Genomic DNA, 19,649 nt, shown 5'->3' on the forward strand with positions numbered 1-19,649 from the left:
GGTCACATAGACCTCATCTGATATACAAGTCAGGACTCAACCAATGTCCGGGCTCACATTTGGCTTCTCCTCATAATGGGGGCCTTACAACTTTGAGCACCATGGATCATTGGTAGCACCTAATGAGGGTGGGGCATTGATCATATCTAACAGAACAAGCTTTTGTGTCAGGCCTTCTCACAGATAAGCGCGTGGGTGGCTAGGAGACGATTCTCTGATAGGCGTTCAAGCTCGACCAGGCGTTGCGTCCATGCCTCCTTCCCTTCGCATCGTTCTTGAAGTGCTATTCTCATGCTAGGAACAAAGAATTCTAATGGTAGAATTGCCTCAGTTCCATAGGTCAGCCTAAAGGGGGTTTGGCTGCCCGACGGCCGTTTTGTAAGCTGTGCGGTAGGCCCACAAGGCTGCCATCAACTTGTTGTCCCAGTCGCTGCGTGAGGCTGAGACTACTTTAGTCAGGACATTGATAAGAATCTTATTAGTTGATTCTGCCTGGCCATTCGCTTGAGGATAGTATGGTGAGGATTTGCAATGGATAATGAGAAAGGTGGACAGGAGATATGCTATCACTTCGTTGATGAAGTGCGTGCCTTGGTCACTAACCAGTTCGATGGGGCAGCCAAAGCGCGAGATTACTTGCTCACATAAGAATTTGGCAGTCGTCCTAGCATTGTTTTTTCGTGTGGCTCTTGCCTCTGCTCATTTTGTGAGGTAATCCATGGCCACCACGATGTACTTGGCTTGTGACTACTGTGTCACAGGACTGATGGGTCCTATGAAGTCGATTCCCCATTTTTCGAAGGGTTGGCTACTAGCAATAATTGGGGTCAACTCCATTTGATCCTTGCGAATCGGTACTTTTGTCTGTTGGCACTCATCACAATGCTTGACGAATAGCTTGGCATCGCGAAAAAGCATGGGCCACCATAGTTGAGAGTGCAGCACCTTCCATGCTGTGGTGTCTCCACTAAAGTGTCCTCCGGCAATGCCGCTGTGTACCTCCGAGCACATCATGCATCTCATGCTCACACATGCATCTACGCAGCAATCCATCTTGCCCCAGCCTATAGAGTTGGCCTGCAATCAGCTAGTAGGGCTGGATCTTCAGGACCAAGCACCTAAGCCAAGCTTTTTCTATTGGTCGCTCAGGTAGTCCATGCTTGAGCACTTGGACTATGTCGTCCGCCCAATATGGCGTTAGATCAGCCTTAAATAAATCTCTCTTTGCTAGACAGATGGAATAGGTGGGCGTCGGGTAACTCGTCAACGATGCCTTGTCCAGTGGCTTCTCCTATGGGGATGCGTGACATGTGATCAGCCATGTAATGCTGTTTTTCCTTTCGTACTACCATGGAGAAATCGAACTCTAGAAGCAGGAGGAGACATCGAGCTATGCGGCCTGTAGCACAAGGTTTGTTTACTAAATAGAGCAGGGCTTGATGGTCCACAAAAAAGATGAAGGGTGTGGCCAATAGATAATGCCGGAATTTCTTCACAGTGAACACCATGGCTAATCCCTCTCTTTCTATTGTCGAGTAGTTTATCTCTGTCTCAGTGAGTTGTCTGCTAGCAAAGCTCATTGGATAATCTAAGTTGTACTCACCAGGTTGGCACAACACTGCCCCCATGGCAAACTTAGAAGCATCGATGTGCACATGGAAGGTAATGGTCCAATCTGGGGCTCGTAGAATTGGTGCTATTGTTAGAGCCTTTTTCAATTCTTTGTACACTCGTTGGCATGCCTCGGTCCACTCGAAGACAATCAGCAGCTTGTACAATGGTCTCGCGATGAGTGCGTAGTCAGTGCAAACCGCCGATAGTATCCTATATGGCCTAAGAAGCATTGAACTCCCTTGTAATTAATTGGGGGTGGAAGGTCAACAATAACCTTGACCTTCGAGAAGTCAATGGAAATGCCGTTCTTCGACACCACGTGTCCTAAGATGCATCCGTGGTTTACCCAAAACTGGCACTTCAAGGGGTTCAAGGAGAGATGATATAAGCGACACCGTTCAAAGACTGCGCGGAGTTTGTCTAAGTGTTCGATCCAGGTCGAATGGACACACAGGTCGTCGACAAAGACCTCTAACTCCTTGCGAAGCATGTCCTTAAAGATGGTGCACATGAGACGTTGGAAAGTGGCCGGGGCATTGGTCAACCCGAAGGGCATGACTATGTATGCAAAGACGCCCCACTCAGTGGCAAAGGCGGTCTTGTGCCTATTTGCAGGATGCACTTGCACCTGGTTGTACCCTGAGAAGCCGTCCAAAAAACTGTAGGCTTCCTTGCCTGCCACCCTCTCAAGCATGTGCTCGGTGTATGGCAATGGATAGTTGTCTCTCTTCGTAGCAGCATTCACCTTCTTGTAATTTACGCACACTCCGATTTTTCCATTCTTCTTCATCACAATGACTATGGGTGATACCCAGTCCGTGTGCTCAATTTTGTAAATGAATCCAGCTCTCATCAGCTTGTCAATTTCCTCTTTGACAGCATGAGCGTGTTTTGGATTCATAGGGTACGGTCGCTGCTTGTGACCGGCGTTGCGTACGACGTCATGGATATGTTGTGAGTCACGACACTCGGATCTACCCCCTGAAGCTCCTCTAAGAACCAGGCAAACACGTTTATATACTCTCGCAAGAGAGCAACAAGACTCGTTTCTTCTTCACCAGTGAAGTCGTCGGCAATGAATACTGGTCGAGGTGTTTCCCCTTCCTGGGCTAAATCTACCTCCTTGACTTTGGCTGGTCCCTCGATTGGTTCACTCATCTGCCCTTGACGTTTGGCACCTAAGAAAACTAGTACCCTATCCCCTTTTTTGAATTTTGTGAAGTGTTTAGGGAGGTCCTGCGGCTTTTGCTGTTCTTCTGTTCGTGTATCCCTGGGTTGCTTTGCCTTTTCCTGCCTTAACCGTTTACACCTCAGGTGGGTGGGTAGGTCCCCCTTGGTACGTTTGGTCATGGGCGGCCTAGGGATCTCTGGATCACTATCCGAACTAACTTCTGATTCAGAGTCAAACCCTCCATCTTCGCTAGAAGAGGTGGTCTCCCCTGGTGGCCGCAGTTCAGATGGTGATTCAGTCCTAAGTATTGATGTTGTTCCTGGCTGGGCTAGGCCTGCTTGCTCAAGGTCTATGGCTCCTATGCGTTCCAACCAAGCGCGATCACATTCCATGCGCATGACTCCTCGCTCTACTCTAAAGGTCTGCCTTTTCTACGGCTTGGCATTTGCTCGTATCTGCTCAATTTCTTGTCCTTTAGTGTCATATTCTACGGTATCTACTTCACGCTCGCTCTCATCACTGAAGGATTGGCAGTCTTTGTATTCGTCGCTAGAATCCTTGTCATCCGACTGCTCGTCGTCTCCTAGGGTTTGGTATGCCTCCTGTCGTTGGTCACGAAATAGGGCCCAGTTATACATGAGGTTTAAATCGTACACCCTGGTCCATTGCAACTTGGATTCCTTTAAGAGATCCTGGAGTGGTTTGAAATTTGCAGCTGGATTGCCAGCTAGCTTGTCCGTTAGGTATTCCAGTATCCCCTGGAGTTTCCTTTTGTTGGATGGTACGTGGAAGGTGACAGGCTTAGGCTTTCCACGGAGGCTTCTTGCCATCATGCAGACTGATGTAGAGAGTGCTTCGTTAGACTTGCCGATCATTTTGATGGCTTGCTCATATGCCTCATGATCTGAGAATGGCAGGTCGATTGTAGCGAGAACGTGCATCGAATCCTGCTCATCCTCTGGGCATGGGATATACTTGGTCAAGGGCCCATAGGGCTTCTTGACCTGAGTGTTCCCCTTGAGCATAGTAGAGATGGCGTCTAGGTCGACTGGTGAGGTCTTCCAAGTGTCCATCTCTATTCTTACGGAATCCGTTCTATTGCCAAGGAAGATCAAGCCGTTACCCCAATCTTTGATGACTCTAGCGTTGCACATCCAGGGTCAGCCTAATAGGATATCGTAGTCCACTCCCTTCATGACTATAAAGTCAACAGAGAACTGGACACCTGCGATCTTCACTGGCCAATTCTTAAGTACCCCGAATGGCTTCACTCTCATACCGTTTGCTAACGTGACATTAAACCTAGTAGTTTCGATAGGCGGGTTTCCCCAAGTCTGGAGCACTGCGTGGCTAAGCACACTAACCCCAGCTCCCGTGTCTATTATTCCCTTTCTTGTTGTGTCACCTAGGGCTAGGACCGGTAAGACCGCGTGCATCTCAGAGCCTTCCCAAAAGGCATTGACATGCAAGGATTTTGGCACGGAGTGCAGCGTCAAACTTGGTAATTGCGTTTCTGCATCATGGTCTTGAGGGTCTGCCGTGACCCGCTCTTGTGACCCTTCGACCCACTGCTTAAGTTCTTGCCATAGGGTAGGATGCTGCTTAAGCAGATCTCCTAGGCTAAGTGTTACAGGGGTAGTCACTAGCGTGGTCAGGAGATCGTTGGATACTCGTCCTTCCCCTAACCTAGATTGTCCGGGCCAATGGCCGTGGCTAATCTGCAGCTCTGTTGCGTCAAGGCTTGGTCTTAGCGGCACTGCTTATGGCCGGTTGCTTCTGTCGACTTAGGTTGAGGTGGTGATATTGGCGTGCTTACGCTGGAGAGGTCATCGATCTCGTCCTCTACGATGGGCTCAGCGTCTTTGAGGTGCTCTTGAGCCTCCTTCACCCATTCCTTCACCTTTTCTATGGCGTCTAACTGTCGCTTCGGATGCGGATATTCCCCTACCTTAGCGCTTCCCTTTTTGGCCGTCTTAGGGGCTGAAGTCTCTGCCTCTGCGTCTGAGACCTTCTTTCCAGCAGGCAGAGTCGTAGCACTCTCGGTCTTTAGTGCAACCTTAGCTTCCGATCTCTTCTTTTTTCACCTGCGGCTTTTCTTCCCTATCGAGGTTGCGTCAAGATTGCTAGGTCCTGGCAGAGAGATGTCGGCCTGCTTCGTTTGGGCTTGGGTCATGACCCGCAATGGAATAGGTGTGGCCTCCCCATCGAGGTTCTCGACACCAAACATCCCCAATGGGACAGATGGTACGTTGGCTGAGCTAGAAGATGGCTTTCGCTTTGGGCAGTCTACGAAGAGATGGGTGATTCCACACTCTGCATACCTTTGGTCAGCCTTGTCTCTATTTTGCTGCTCTCTTTCCGGGCAGTGTGATGAGACATGACCGGGGTGACCACAAGTCCAACAAGTGACTGGATCCTGCGGTTGCCCTCCTAGGCCTCTACCTCATCCTCGTCCTAATGCCATCACCGGAACGGGTCGATAATCCATGAGGAACGCGTTGCCCTCGTTGTTGTGCGAGACATAAGGGTATATGTAGGTCTCTTCATCATTCGGCTCCTCCACGTAGTGGACTGGAGCGTTGCTCGGTGGGTGGGTCACGTAAGGACCAGGTGGTCTAGGAATGTCGGTAGGGTTTATGTCCATTCTAGGGATGGCTGGTTTCATATCATTAGGGGCGGGAAGAGACAATGGGGCTCCCCTTCCGAAGAATGGCTGTGGCTTGTTCGCTAGGTAAAGCTGGCCGTAGGGTTGCGAGTATGGAAGTCTTCTTGGTAATCTACAATGTGCGACATCATGGCCAAACCTACCGCAGTTAGCACAAGGTCTTGACCTAGGGTCTTGACACTCGGTCGGCAAGTGGTTTCCACCACAGTACACACATTGGACGTGCGGGCGCGTTGGTCGTCTCAACATGTCTTGCAACTTGGCTAATTCCATCTTGACCTCAGCCAAGCCTTGGTCTGTCTCAGTGGCCTTCCCCTTATCTTGGGATGATGGGATTGACCGCTCACTAGAGGCTGACATTCTCTCTGAGCTTTGCGAGTTGGTCTCCTCTAGATTTGAGCTCCTGGAGCTCCGCTCTTTCAGTTGATCATCAATTCTAATGGCTTCCTCAAACACTCTAGCTACTGCGTCCCGTTGCAAGCTTGAATTGCCTGCCAAAGCCTTATATAACTCCTAGTCTCGAATTCCGTTGATGAATACAGTCGAAACTGCTCTTTCAGTCGGTCGCTCGCCCAGAGGGATTCTCTTAAAGAGACTCCTCACATGGGTCACGTAGTCACGGATGTCCTCCTTCTCTTTCTGCTTGATGTTCATCAAGCGTACTAGTAGGTTATCGGAGTATTCGGGCTTGACGAATCTCTTGACGAAGAGATCCTTGAGGTCATTGAAGTTGGCTCGCTCTACAGCATCTAGGCTCGTATACCACGTCCTATCCTTGTCGCCTAGGCAAAGCCCGAATGCTTGCGAGAGTTGAGTTTGCTCATTGAGGCCGTTGGCTTCACAGACTTGCTCAAACTGCTCAACAAAGTTGTATGGGTTGTCATGAGGTTGGTACTTATCGAGTTGCTTGGCAACAATCGGTATTTTGGTCTGGCTCCTTGAGCCTTGGTTCGCCCCTAATCCTGTGAGCAGCGACGTTGCTAGTACGATGGCACTCTGCTCTACTGCTATATTATCAAGCAGCCGTTTCATGAGAAGCTCGCTCAACGTCAAGTCTCCCTCTAGTGCTCTCTCATGGTCCGTTTGGTTTCGGCCAGCCAAGTTCAGCACTCGCTGCACCTCATGCAGCTCCATGCTTTGCCTTTGGCTCCTAGCCTGCTGATCCCTATTGTACTCGGTTATGCCCTGCAATGCTTTGTGGGCTAGCCTTCTCTCCTCTTTTAGAGCTACAATGATTGTGTCTGCTATCCTGCCGCGGTGCTCATACCGGGCGTGCTCGTCGTAACTGCTCACCAGCTGCTGAATAGCATCTGGGAATACGTTCAAATCGAGCTCCTCATTAGACTGATGGTCTGAGCTCTCTTCCGTCATGGTTGAGTTCTCACGCTCCACTATGCTGTCGATCAGGTTGAATAGACTTGACAAATCCTCGTCGTTGGCGCTCCTTGCTTGGTCCTATTCTGTGCTTTGATGGTTTGTCTACATCTTGGGTCCTCTCCTATTGGTGGGTTCCTTGAGTGGTTTATTTGAGTAAGTTCCTTTGGTTATTGAATACAAACCTCAATTTATGGCCACTTGGTGCGTGTGTCATTTCTCGTGCACTTGTGCCCAATCAGGCTTTCAGCTTTCTTAAGTGTACTTCAAGTGCAGAAATTCAATGTGAGTGCAGCAAGCAATTCCTCAGCGTCTTACACACTCTCGCTTGTTTCAGACCTGATAGGCTTGTAGATCCATTTTCTGGCCGTTTTGTCAGGGTTTAGGGTTTTCTCGTATGTCGCCTTGTTCGTTTTCGGTCAATCAGGTTTTACAGCTCAACGGTTCGCGTCTAAGTCCTTGGGTCTCGCAACTGCCCACTTCTGGCTGCCAAGCAGCTGTGCACTATGATTTCTCCTATTACGTGTGCCAGAATCAAGTTCTGAGCGCTCGAAGGGTTTCGACAGTTTGCACTATTGCGTATTTGCCGGGTCAGGTCAAATTTCTAAAAAATTTGATAAAAAGTTGCACTCGGATCAACTGGTCCGAATTGCAGGGTCCGAGTAGGTTACTCGGATGGGTTGAGGCACGGGGCCGAGGGCCGAATTTCAGGGTTAGACTCGGACGGGCCGAATGGCGAATTCGGACAAGGTGACTCAGACGGGCCGAATGGCACTTGGGCCGAGGACCGAATGTAGAAAGTGGTCGAGGGTCGAATTTGAGGCTCGGACGGGTCGTTCGGACGGGCCGAGGCCGGATGTGCCATGTGGCAAAAAGTTTTGACTCGGATGGCCAAATGGATTGACTCGGACATTTTGCCTCGGACGGGGTCCGAGGGCCGGCCGAGTGGGCCGAGTGACAAGGGCCGAGGGCCGATTCTGGGACTCAGCCTAGGAAAGGCCACTCGAAAGGGCCGAATGCGGCGCGCGTAACCCGCGCGAACACGATTTTGATCGATTCACTAGATGTAGGCCAACACCATGGCCATGCACTTCCAGATCCTATCTAGGGGAGTAGAGGAAGACATTCATATACCTGAACAGGCCGGTAAGCGCGTCGGTGATGCGATCGAATCGATACGGGTTGGAGCTCTCTCTCTCTCACTGAAATGGCACAAATGAGCTCTCCCTTGGCCTCCTGGCTCTTATACCCCTTCCCAAGTGTGGCGTTGATGCCCCCAATCACTCACTTGCCGATCTTAGGCATCATTAGCAAGCATTTTACCCATTTTGCACAATTTTTGCCCTGTTTTGCCCTGTTTTGAAACAATAAACCCTACCCTTCTCCGGTTCGATTTCGTAATTCTAACCTATGCTAAATACAACAAAAATCGAAGGTAAAAAACTGAAATAGATTCTCCATGCTTTCCAATCATCAAACAACCAAAATATTCCAAAGTACTTACTTGTTTTGAAGATAAAAAACACCCAAACTTCCTACCTATCTCAAGCTCCATTTCGGGGATGAATCCCCTACTTCAATGCTCGATATGAGGCACGCAAGTGCTCAAGCTTGAATTCGTTGGTCCCGACAACGGAACCAAAATGTGGGAGCCTTTGCTCAACCGCCAAGACCCATGGACCGCTTATTGTTTCAAGCGTTCCAAGCGAGCTCTAATGGCTATCTCTCACCTAGCCAACGCGCCGTCAATCCTACGAGTGTAGTGAGCTTACCTTGATGCTTGATCGATTACCCTCCTCTCTCTTGCACTCAGGTAGCTCCATGATTCTTGATGCTAGCTCCAGCATCCTCAATCCTCCTCCATCTCCAAGCTCCATCCTCCATAGTCGTGCGTGCAAGAGAAGAGAAGAGAAGAGAAGAGGAGATGGTGAAGAGCTTCACCCTCTTGATCCCTCACCCTCATACACTCACTCCCTCACACTCTCACACTTCCTCTCTCAAAAGCACACACAAGCAATAAGGAGAGAAGAAGAGAGGAAGAAGAAGACTCCTTTTGCCACACACCAAAAGAATGAGTTTCCATTCACTTTTTGAACTTTATATACAAACCCTAAAATCCCATGGATGGTCATTCCCTTTTTTTTACATGGCCGGCCGTAGCCTAGGCCCTTTTTTCCATTTCCCACCATTCTAATTTATTCTATTCCCAACTAATGCGTACAATTTGCACAAGAGCGAGCCTGGCACTCTTTTACAAGGATTCGGGAGCGCTTCCACATTTAATGGTGTGCCTTTTACTCTTTTGTTGTTTCGGGGCGACACTGAGACTTTCTGAGCGTCGTGCCTGAAAATTTAATTTTTCAGGGTCTGGTTACCGGTCAAGGCGCCTTTTTCTGCTTTTATCCTACGCCTTTTTTTGCTATTTCCTTTTTTCCCTTTTCCCACTCCTCCGTGTTGCGATAAACACGGTAAACACTAGCACTACCCCTAGGGAGAAATCACTTAGGAGAGGTTTTCAATTGCAGGTATTGAAGACTCCAACAAAAGTGTCATTCGCTCTTCATCGACACTCAGCTCTGAATTCCTATCCTTTATCATCCTGCAAGCCCGCCAAGAATCGTCATGTGCAGAATCCCCAACAAACTGCCAGGTACTCCATCAGTGCAATCCCCACAAAGAACAGCCCTACCCCCAACTCCAATAGCCCTACCACCAGCCACCTAGGCCCCCAACGACCTTCCTCCCCACCACTACCAACACTCCTCCATGGCAACCACAAACGTCCTTGCCACCCACGTCTTCGGTGCATTCTAAAGCCTGCTACCTACGACGGTGAGTGCCATGAGACTGGCACTCATCTAGGAGGGAGTAATGTTAACCCTCAAACGAATGAAGGTGGAAAATCCGAAAAAGCTAAAGCAGAAGACAAAGGCCAAGGCAAAGAGAAACAGAAGACAAAGACACACAATGAGAAAAGTCCTAAATAAGGGAGAAAGGCGTGCAAGGAAAAACACAAGTCAATACTTTAGTAAAAGAGCACAAGCGCATCATGGTTTAATGCAAGGAGCGCCGGGCTCTCACCCATGCAATTTGTAAATATAGACGGGCGGTGGAAAGGAAGCTAGGAAGATAGAAGGACAATGGGAAAAAGGGCCTAAGCGACGGCCGGCCATGTAAAAAAGGGGATAAGGGGATGACCGCCCAAAAGGGATTTAGGGTTTTGTATATAAAGTTGAAAAGTGAATGAGAAGCTCATTCTTGTGTATGGCCAAAAGTGGCTCTCCTCCTCTTCTTCTTCTTCTTGTTCTTGCTTGCTTGAGCTTGTGCTTGAGAGAGGGAGTGTGAGAGTGTGAGGGAGTGAGTGTGTGAGGGTGAGGGACCGGGGAGGAGAAGCTCTCCATCTTCTCCTCTCTTCTTCTCTTCTCTTCTCTTCTCTTGTCTTGCTCGCGGCAATGGAGCTTGGAGCATGGAGCTTGAGGATGGAGCTTGCTTGAAGCTTGCACTTGGATCGTGGAGCTACTGGAGTGCGTGAGAGAGGAGGTAACTCGATTGACATGGAGGTAAGCTCACTACACCCGTAGATTTGGATGGTGCATCGGCTATGTGAGAGGTAGCCATTAGTGCTCGGCTTGGAACGCTTGAGGTCTTGGCGGTTGAGCAAAAGCTCCCACACTATTATCACGTAAAATAAATATGTGTAATCTTCCAATAGTGCTCTAAGGGCTGCTTCCTTTACTAAATTCTTGGATTGATACGTACTTTCTTTTTTGAGATGTAAAAAAAAAACAATTTGGGGTCTCCTTTTGAGTTGCTTGGCTATAATGAGATGAACATCTAGACTACTTTGAAGGATTGAGAAAAGTTCATAGTGATATTGCCTAGTTGCCTTAGCCATAGTCATAACCCAAAATAACATCTATGACCCATTTCCAATGCTATTGTATCCATTGATGCCACATAATTTTAAGCCAAGTGTAAAGGAACTTTAAAGCATAATTAGATGTTGATTTTCACATTCTCTACTTGCACTTTGATGGGCTACTATAAATCAACATTTAATTGGTCCATTTCTTGCTCGTTAATGAAGATATGTGTACTCTCACTACCAACCAAGATGTAAATAGCTTTTACATGAATACTATCCAAAATTCTAAGGGTGCTTGGGCTCCTTGAACCTATTTAAGGATCCATGGAGATGGAATAGGCTAAAGTAGAAACACCTAATAACATACCAGATATTTTCTACCCAAACCAAAGGGTACTTGGCCACTCAAGGGCAAATAAAATTTTTTAGAGCAATCATAAAATTTATCATGATTATTATTATCCAATGTCCATTAGCATTTTGCAACATGCAAAGCACTCAAAAAGTAAACTCTTCATGAGAAGATCTACAAGGTTATCATCTGTATGGATTATGACAAGCTCAATATGCTTATCCTCAAGAACCTTCCTAATCAAGTAGTATTTCACCTCACTATGCTTTGTCTTTAAATGAAAGATAGACTTTTGCACCAAGTGAGTGGCACTCTTACTATCATAATGCAATATAGGTATCTCTCCTACAATGCTCAAGTCTCTCACTAGCCGACGAGTAAACGCCATATAGCTTCCATGTAGGTATCTATGGCTATAACATACTATACCTAAATGGTAGAATATATTGTAGGTATCGGTGGCTACAATATACTCTACATAAATGGTAGTTAAAGTTGTACATTGTTGCAATGGAGACTCTGAATTTTCTCTCTATACAACTTTCTCTCTCATCTCCCAATCATTTCATAGCCTTGCTCTAAAGATCTCAGCATCTACCCAAGAGACTATATCACCTATGAAAATGAAGACAACTTGTAGGAGATCACCTGGAGTCTATACCCCCTGCAAAATCAGTATCTACATATCTAGGAATAGATGCATTCTTCCTTTCAAAGAATATATATATATAGATCTAGTGCCATTCAAGTATCCAATACCTCAAACTCCTTATTTTCAACATGATCAAGCACAATGGGAACCTCTTCTGTATCGTTCAAGTCTTCAATAAATATACTATTCACCTTAGGCTTCTTGTGAATACATTTGGTGCTGCACGGTCAGGTGTATACTTCTATCCACTTAAAGTATATTCTTTTTTCATTCCTTTCCTTGAAGATGTCCATTGGTATGAACTTTTGGCTGCCTTGAGATGGAGAAGCTCTTGGTGCACTACAACAGAAACGAGGCATAGACGCGCAAAGTCAGGCGCGTCTATCATTGCGTCTATATGTGCGTGTAAAAGAGAGTGTAAATAGACGCGAATTTTGCGTCTATATATCTGCATAAATAGACGCTAATATAGACGCGCCTTTAGATGCATAATTATTTAACCACATGAAATTGGACTTAATATAATAAAAAAACCAGAGTTAATAATTATTTTTGCATTGCTCTCTAATGAATGGCAGTTCCTCCAGTTGGCAAGCCTGATATAAGTAATTAGCGGCAAGCGACAGAAACCTTATTATACAATTAGTAGCAAGCATTGCAATATGTATCTCGTAATTTCTCTATTTGAAGATGATAAAAAATATTTCCTTTTTATTATGGAAAATTCAATTTAACTTTAAACTTGACTATTGATTCTTGAGTATGCACATGTGTGCATGATAAAAACCATAGAATTAAGAATACACATTGAATCATTAAGCAAATTAAGTATGTTACAATGAATATAACCCTTACTATGAAACCCTTACTATGAAACCCTTAAGTATGTTACAATGAATATAACCCTTAAGGATGTCATTTCCATTTATAAGATATAACCCTTACTATGAAACCCAAGATAAAGGATACATAAGTAGATATACACCAAAGATGTAGGGGACTATACATGCCTAAAGGATCCCCTTTCCAAGATCCTTATGTAAAGAGGCTCTCCACAGCCTTAACAAGTCTTGAAGTTAAACTTCTATATCCATAAAGATGGATGGTTCAAGGGAACCATAAAGGTCCTTAAATTTAAGAACTTGAGTTCAAAAGAACTAAAGACTTCCAGAGAAGAGAAATATAACTCAAATTGAGATGTTAAGGTTAAAATCTCCCCAAGGGCTAGGCTGGTGCCTTCCCCAAGTTCATGGAAACTTAACAAGTCAAGTGGAACCTCAAGCTAGAAGAATGATACCTAGAATAAATTGATATGCATAGACTGCATATCAAAGATTTTTTAGTGCACTAGGAATGACCACTTTATTGGTTGTGTTTTTAAATTAAATTTTGTATCAATATATGTTGAACTTGGACATGTGCTAGGCCACCTCCAAGGCTAGTTGTGGAGCCCTTCACTAAGGGATTGTTTTTGTTAGTTCCAAATTCTAGGAACAACACTAGATATGAGAGGTCTTTTCGTAGGGATTAGATGTTAGCTAGGATGCAACAAGAGTGCTAGGGGATCATGGCCATAAACCCAATGGGAATTTAGGATTAATCTAACCCTCTATGAGCCTAGGATGATGCTCCTATAAGGCCTCAATACTAGTTGAGGGTTGATTAGTGGTATCTTGCCTTTAGGGAGAGTTCTATACATGGACAATTGATTTGATATCATAAAATAAGATAACCTAGCTTGGAATAAAGAATTGATTTCTGAAAGCATTGTCTTCAATGTTTTCTTATTGTGACTAAGTTATGTAAATGAACCCTATTTTGAATAAGTTAATAAAAGAACTTGTTTTTATGTATTGAACAAAATATGGTAGGCAACTAGATAATTGAGCAAACCCTCACAAAAGAGAAGCGAGAGAGGGGATCCCTGATAGCTCCATACTATGATAGGGTGGTCGATATTAGTTGAGAGGTTTCCCTTAGAAGTGATAGTTAGAAACATCTAGGAAGACATGTTGTTAAAACTCAAAAATTCCACCTAGGATCCAAAATACTACATTAGGACTACAAATCCTATCATTAGGACCGTGCTTCCTACAATAGGAATGCATTTCAAAACTAAGTAGCAAAAAGACATGGAAAACATGCGAGCTACCACTTAAGACTCCCATCCATTAGTATGACTCTCATGGGCAAGCTTTAAAAAGTCAAATGAGTGGCATTTTCACTACTTGTCTAGTTTGTCTACATACGGTGACATGCCCATAGTTAAGCATTTTCACATACCATGATTAGCCTAACCCTTAGTTTGGAACACAAAGTGTGAGGAAATCTTTATTTGAAAATCCAAATCAACTCTTGCAAAGATATGCTTTGACTTCAAAAATCTTGTCAATCAGGACACCTAGGTACAAAATTGCTCATATAATGTTTGATCCCTAGCTCAGATCCCTCTCCTTGGATCGCTTATTAGTTAGAATAATATCTGCTAAGGGGAGGGGGGGTGTAGTGGTTAATTGCATTTTCTCATCAAATTGGATGAAAGTGAGATTGTCAAAGGGATTAAATCTTGAAAGAGTTACTATAACTTTGATGAACAAAGCCTATGGTGCGCAGATCGGTCGCAGATAGCTCACGTGGTGAATCCCGGAAGGTCCCCAAGAACAAAGAACTCTACCTTTTTGCACAAAAAACCATGTAAAAGCATGCACGACAAGAGGCAAGAGACAAATTGGGTTCAATCTCCCCCATGCCTTGTGTGAGCGCTTCACAAAGCATGTATTTAATGTATATTTCCAATCTTCATGCTCAATAATAGCCCAATTACAAAAATATGACAAGCTTTTTAGCTTTTTGAGTTTGCTTTCTACAAAAATAGGAAAATAAAGCTAATGGATGGTGCCCATAGAGTCTGGCACGCCCAATCTCAATGTCCAAATAGAAATAACATATCCGGGCGCATAAGCGCATACAAAATAATAATCAATAATCGATGTCTCAATAGACATAACAAAATATAGGCGTGGCACCTATCAAAATATAGTCCAAATGTCGAATACCCGCTAAACTCCAATGCTTTCCTCCGCCACTGCTGCTATCTCTACACATCAACTGAAGCATTCACAATCGTTAGTAAAATAACACAATTAAACCGACAAAAGTGAATACCTAGCAGTCTTCAGCTACATAAATAAATCAACTGGTTAGAAATAAATCCTAACCTTAATTTATTACGAGTGCGCACTCTAAACTCATAAACGTTTATTAATTTAATATGCATTTTGCGGAATCACCCGCTATGGAATCACCCATGTACACACTAAATTAATGAAACACCCGAAAAGGACAGGCGTCCCCATCAACTTCTCGCACAAAGAATCCTCTTTGTGTATGAGCCCCGGTCATCTAAGTTTACGGAATCCACCGTAAAACCTCACGGAATCCACCGTGGAATATGCCTCCTGGCATCATACCCCCGGGGTGGGATAGCAATTGACCTCAATTGCTATTAGCTCAATGTGGAGCTAACAGAGTGGGGAAAGCATTTAAGTCTCTAGCGTGCATCGATTGTGCTTCCTCTACAGGATGGTTCTTAAATTTCACTAGATATCTAGAATACCTTCGGCCAGTTCTAGTGGTCATGTAGTCAGTGTCTATGATGGCTTCTGGTTCAAGTATTTCAGTCTCTTCTTCTAGTAAAGGTGGGTTTTCATAGACAGGGTAGATAGGTAATTGGCCTCTAAATGGTCTCAATAAACTAATATGAAATGTATTATGAATTTTCCAATGAGATGGCAATTCTAACTTAAATGCATTATCATTAATCTTATGAATGATTCTAAATGGTCCATAGAATCTAGGAGCTAATTTGACAACTGGATGTCTATCTACACTTTGCAGTCTACGCTTTTCTATTCTAAGCCAAACATAATCATCAACTTAGAAATTCATAGCTTGTCTTTTCTTGTTGGCTTGTTTGGTATATGATTGTTGGGCTTTAGCAATCATATCCTTGACCTCATCAAAAATAGTGTTATGCATAATAGCAATATCATCAGCACTCTGAATTCTATTAGACAAAGATGCAACATGGGTAGATAATCTATATCCATAAATAACTTCAAAAGGTGCTTTCTTTGTAGATGTGTGCGGTGTATTGTTATATGCAAACTGTAATAAATGTAAATGAGTATCCCAAGTCTGAGGTTTAGAGATAGTGTATGCACGTAAAAGATCTAGAATGGTGCTATTTGTGGCTTCTGTTTGTCCATTTGTTTCTGGATGAAATGCAGATGAGAAATCAATCTTTGTGCCTAGATTTGCAAACAGTGTAATCCAAAAATTATTACAAAATCTAGAATCTCGATCTGAAATAATCACTTTTGGCAATCCATGGTTAGTAAAAACAGTTTTCAAAAATAACTGTGCTGCTTGTGATGCTGTTAAAGTTTTCTTACATGCAATGAAATATGCTTGCTTACTAAATCTATCTACAATTGTCCAAATCATGTCATGGTTAGATTTAGTATTTGGTAAACCAGTAATGAAATCCATAGAAATATGTTCCCAAGGTTTAGATGGAATAGACAAAGGCATTAATAATCCATACTGTTTACCATGATGTCTCTTTATTCTTTGACAAATCAAACATTCAGAAACGAAATTAGATACATCTGCATCCATATGCGGCCAATAAAAATCTTCAGTTAACATGCGTAATGTAGAAATGATACCTCTATGACCTTGATATGGGGGACAATGAATTTCATTCAAAACAAAAGATCGGAATGGAATAGTAACACACAGTCTCTTTTCAAAGAACATAAATCCATCATTATATGACAATGAATCAACATGAATGAAATTATTTTGAACTAATTTTTGCCAATCAGAATGAAAAGTAATATCCTGGTGATATGTGTCTTTCATAGCAATCAAAGAATCAAAAGATATGATAGAAATATTATAAATTGCAGGTCTTCTACTCAATGCATCAGCAACTACATTTTCTTTTCCAGGTTGGTATTGAATGATAGGATGAAAACTTTGAATGAAGGAAGCTCATTTGATATGACGGTCAGAAATTTGGGGTTGGCTAAGTAGATGTCTAATGCTTTGCTGGTCAGTCTTTATCATGAATTCTGAACCCATTAAATAATGCTTCCATTGTTTTAATGCTTGTACAACTGCTAATAGTTCTTTGTCATAAGTGGAATATTTGAGCTCAGAGGGTTTCAGCTTAGAACTAGAATATGCTATTGGATGGTTGTCTTGCATTAATACGGCTCCTATTCCTGATCTGCTAGCATCGGTCACAACTAGAAAGAATGGTCTATTAAAGTCAGGCAATTGTAGAACAGGGGCATTAGTTAATGCACGTTTGAGTAAATCAAAGGATTTCTGCTGATTTTTAGTCCATTGATAAATAATTCCTTTCTTAAGAAGTTTGGTTAATGGTAAAGCAAGTAATGAGAAATTACGTACAAACTTCCTATAGAAACTAGCAAGACCAAGGAATGAGCGTAATTCATGTACATTTTTAGGAACAGGCCAATGCAATATTGCGTCAATTTTCTTAGGATCAACTTTTATTCCTTCTTTTGATACAATATGACCTAGATATTCTATTTCTGTCTTAAAGAATTCACTCTTGTCAGGATTTGCAAACAATTGATTTTCTTTCAGTAATTGAAAACTAATGATAAATGCTCATAATGCTCTTTTTCACTTTGACTGAACACTAAAATATCATCAAAGAAAACAATCACACAATATTGATATTTCAGAAAAATACGGTTCATCATTCTACTGAAAGTAGCAGGTGCATTAGTTAATCCGAATGGCATGACTAAGAATTCATAATGGCCAAACTGTGTCCTGAATGCAGTCTTAAATATGTCGGATCTATCTAACCTCACCTGATGATATCCAGACTTAAGGTCAATTTTACTAAATATAGAAGATCCTTGCAGTTTGTCCGTAAGGTCATCAACTCTAGGTATAGGATACCTATTCTTTACAGTGATCTTATTTAATGCTCGGTAGTCAATACACATACGATAAGTATTATTCTTTTTCTTGACTAAGAGCACAGGTGCACCGAATGGAGAACTGCTAGGTCGAATTAAGCCTCTATTTAGTAATTCTTCAACTTGGCTCTGGATTTCTTTTTGCTCTATTTGATTGTGCCTATATGGTGCTTTGCAAGGTGGTTGTGTGCCAGGTATTAGATCAATTTTATGGTCTTCTAGACATGATGGTGGTAAACCTGGTGGTAGGTCTTCTGCAAAACAGTCCTTAAAATATGCAAGAAATTCCTTATGGCTAGGGTGCATATGATTTTCCTTTGCATGCAATTCATTCACCCAAATGAGATATGATTTAGTATTATTGCGTAGTGCACGTTTTGCTTGAGTATGCGAAAGCAGTGGAAAAATATGAGATGCATGCATACCAAATAATGTAATAGATTTTCCTTGAAAATTAATATTCATTGTGTGCGTAGAATAATCTATGTTTGGATTATGCTGGTGTCTCTATGGCATTCCTAGGATAATGTCGCTTGACTGTAATGGGACAACTAAGAAATTTCTTCTTTCAATATATGGACCAATTTGAATTTCTAAATCTTGTACTTCTTGTGTGCCATTGTACCTAGTGCCTAAAAATGCAGCTTTTATGCGATAATGCGTAGGTACAGTATGCAATTTCAATTCCTTTACCAATTTTGCTGAAATAAAGTCATGGGTACTACCGTCATCATGCAAGATAGTTCTTTCTTTTCCATGCACCATACATTTCATAGTCAACAATGAATGTGATGTAGGCATACCTGGTAAAGTGTCGGAAGTAGTAGTAATATCATCCTCATCTTCAGTGAAATCCGGCATATCCTCATGCTCGTCTTCATCCATGGCTCCAAGGTAGTTGATGGGTGCTGATGGCTTCTTTGAATGACAATTTGCTGCGAGATGCCCTGGCTGGTGACACTTATAGCATACTATTGGCTTGGCTTTGGTCACATATTTGCAATGGCTGGGAGTCTGGGTACATTTGGATTTGCTTGTGGAATAGGCTTAGGATTTGGATTGACAGTGGATGGTAATGCAGATGGTTTAGGCCAATTCTTGCGGAAAGATGATGATGAGAAACAACCTGGATTAAACCTTCTGAAATTGGAATTGAATTGTTTAGATCCATAATTACCGTTGGCTTGGAATTGCTGTGGTCGTCGATCTCTTCTGCGTAACTTATCTTCAGTGTCGTGAGCTAAGGAGATGGCGTCTTCAAGGGTAGCAGGCTTGAACATGTTCACTTCAGCGTAGTAATGTCCAAGAAGCCCAGACATATACTTCCGCTTATGTGTCATCTCTGGTACGTCTTCAAGCATGCGTAACTGTAGAAGTGCATTCCAAAAACGCTCTGTATACTGTGGAATAGGCTCACGATCTCGCTGTTGAAGTAAATCCCATTGTTTGATAGCCTTCTCATGAAATTGCGGTGGAAGGAAATTTTGCATGAACTTCTTCTTGAAATCTTCCCATGTAGCAGGACATTCTATGCTCTTGCGGACTACAGTCCACCAAAGTGATGCTCTGTCTATCAGATGATTAGTAACACACTTGATTTTATCTTTTTCAGGATAAGTTTCCTCATGGAAATAGTCATCAAACTGGCTAATGAATGATAAAACAGTCTTTCCTTCTCTTATGCCATTGAAAGTGCGGAACTTGAAACTTCGTTTACTTATCTTGGATTCCTTGCGAATGGTTTGTGCTTCAAGAGTGGCGTCGATGGTACGGCGAATCAAATCTTCAGCTTGAGGTTCTTCTTTGTCAGTGGACGCTCCTTGTAGCTTTGTCAATTGCGCTTGCAAGGCTTGCCTAGCTCTTCGCTCTTCTTCCAATTGTAGCATGATTAGATCTAGCTTTTGTTCCATGGTAGGCTCAGGTAGGTCGT

The sequence above is a fragment of the Lygodium microphyllum genome, chromosome 16 (assembly GCF_053477565.2).
Source record: "Lygodium microphyllum isolate KBCC chromosome 16, Lygodium_microphyllum_v1.1.10, whole genome shotgun sequence".
Lineage (NCBI taxonomy): Eukaryota > Viridiplantae > Streptophyta > Polypodiopsida > Schizaeales > Lygodiaceae > Lygodium > Lygodium microphyllum.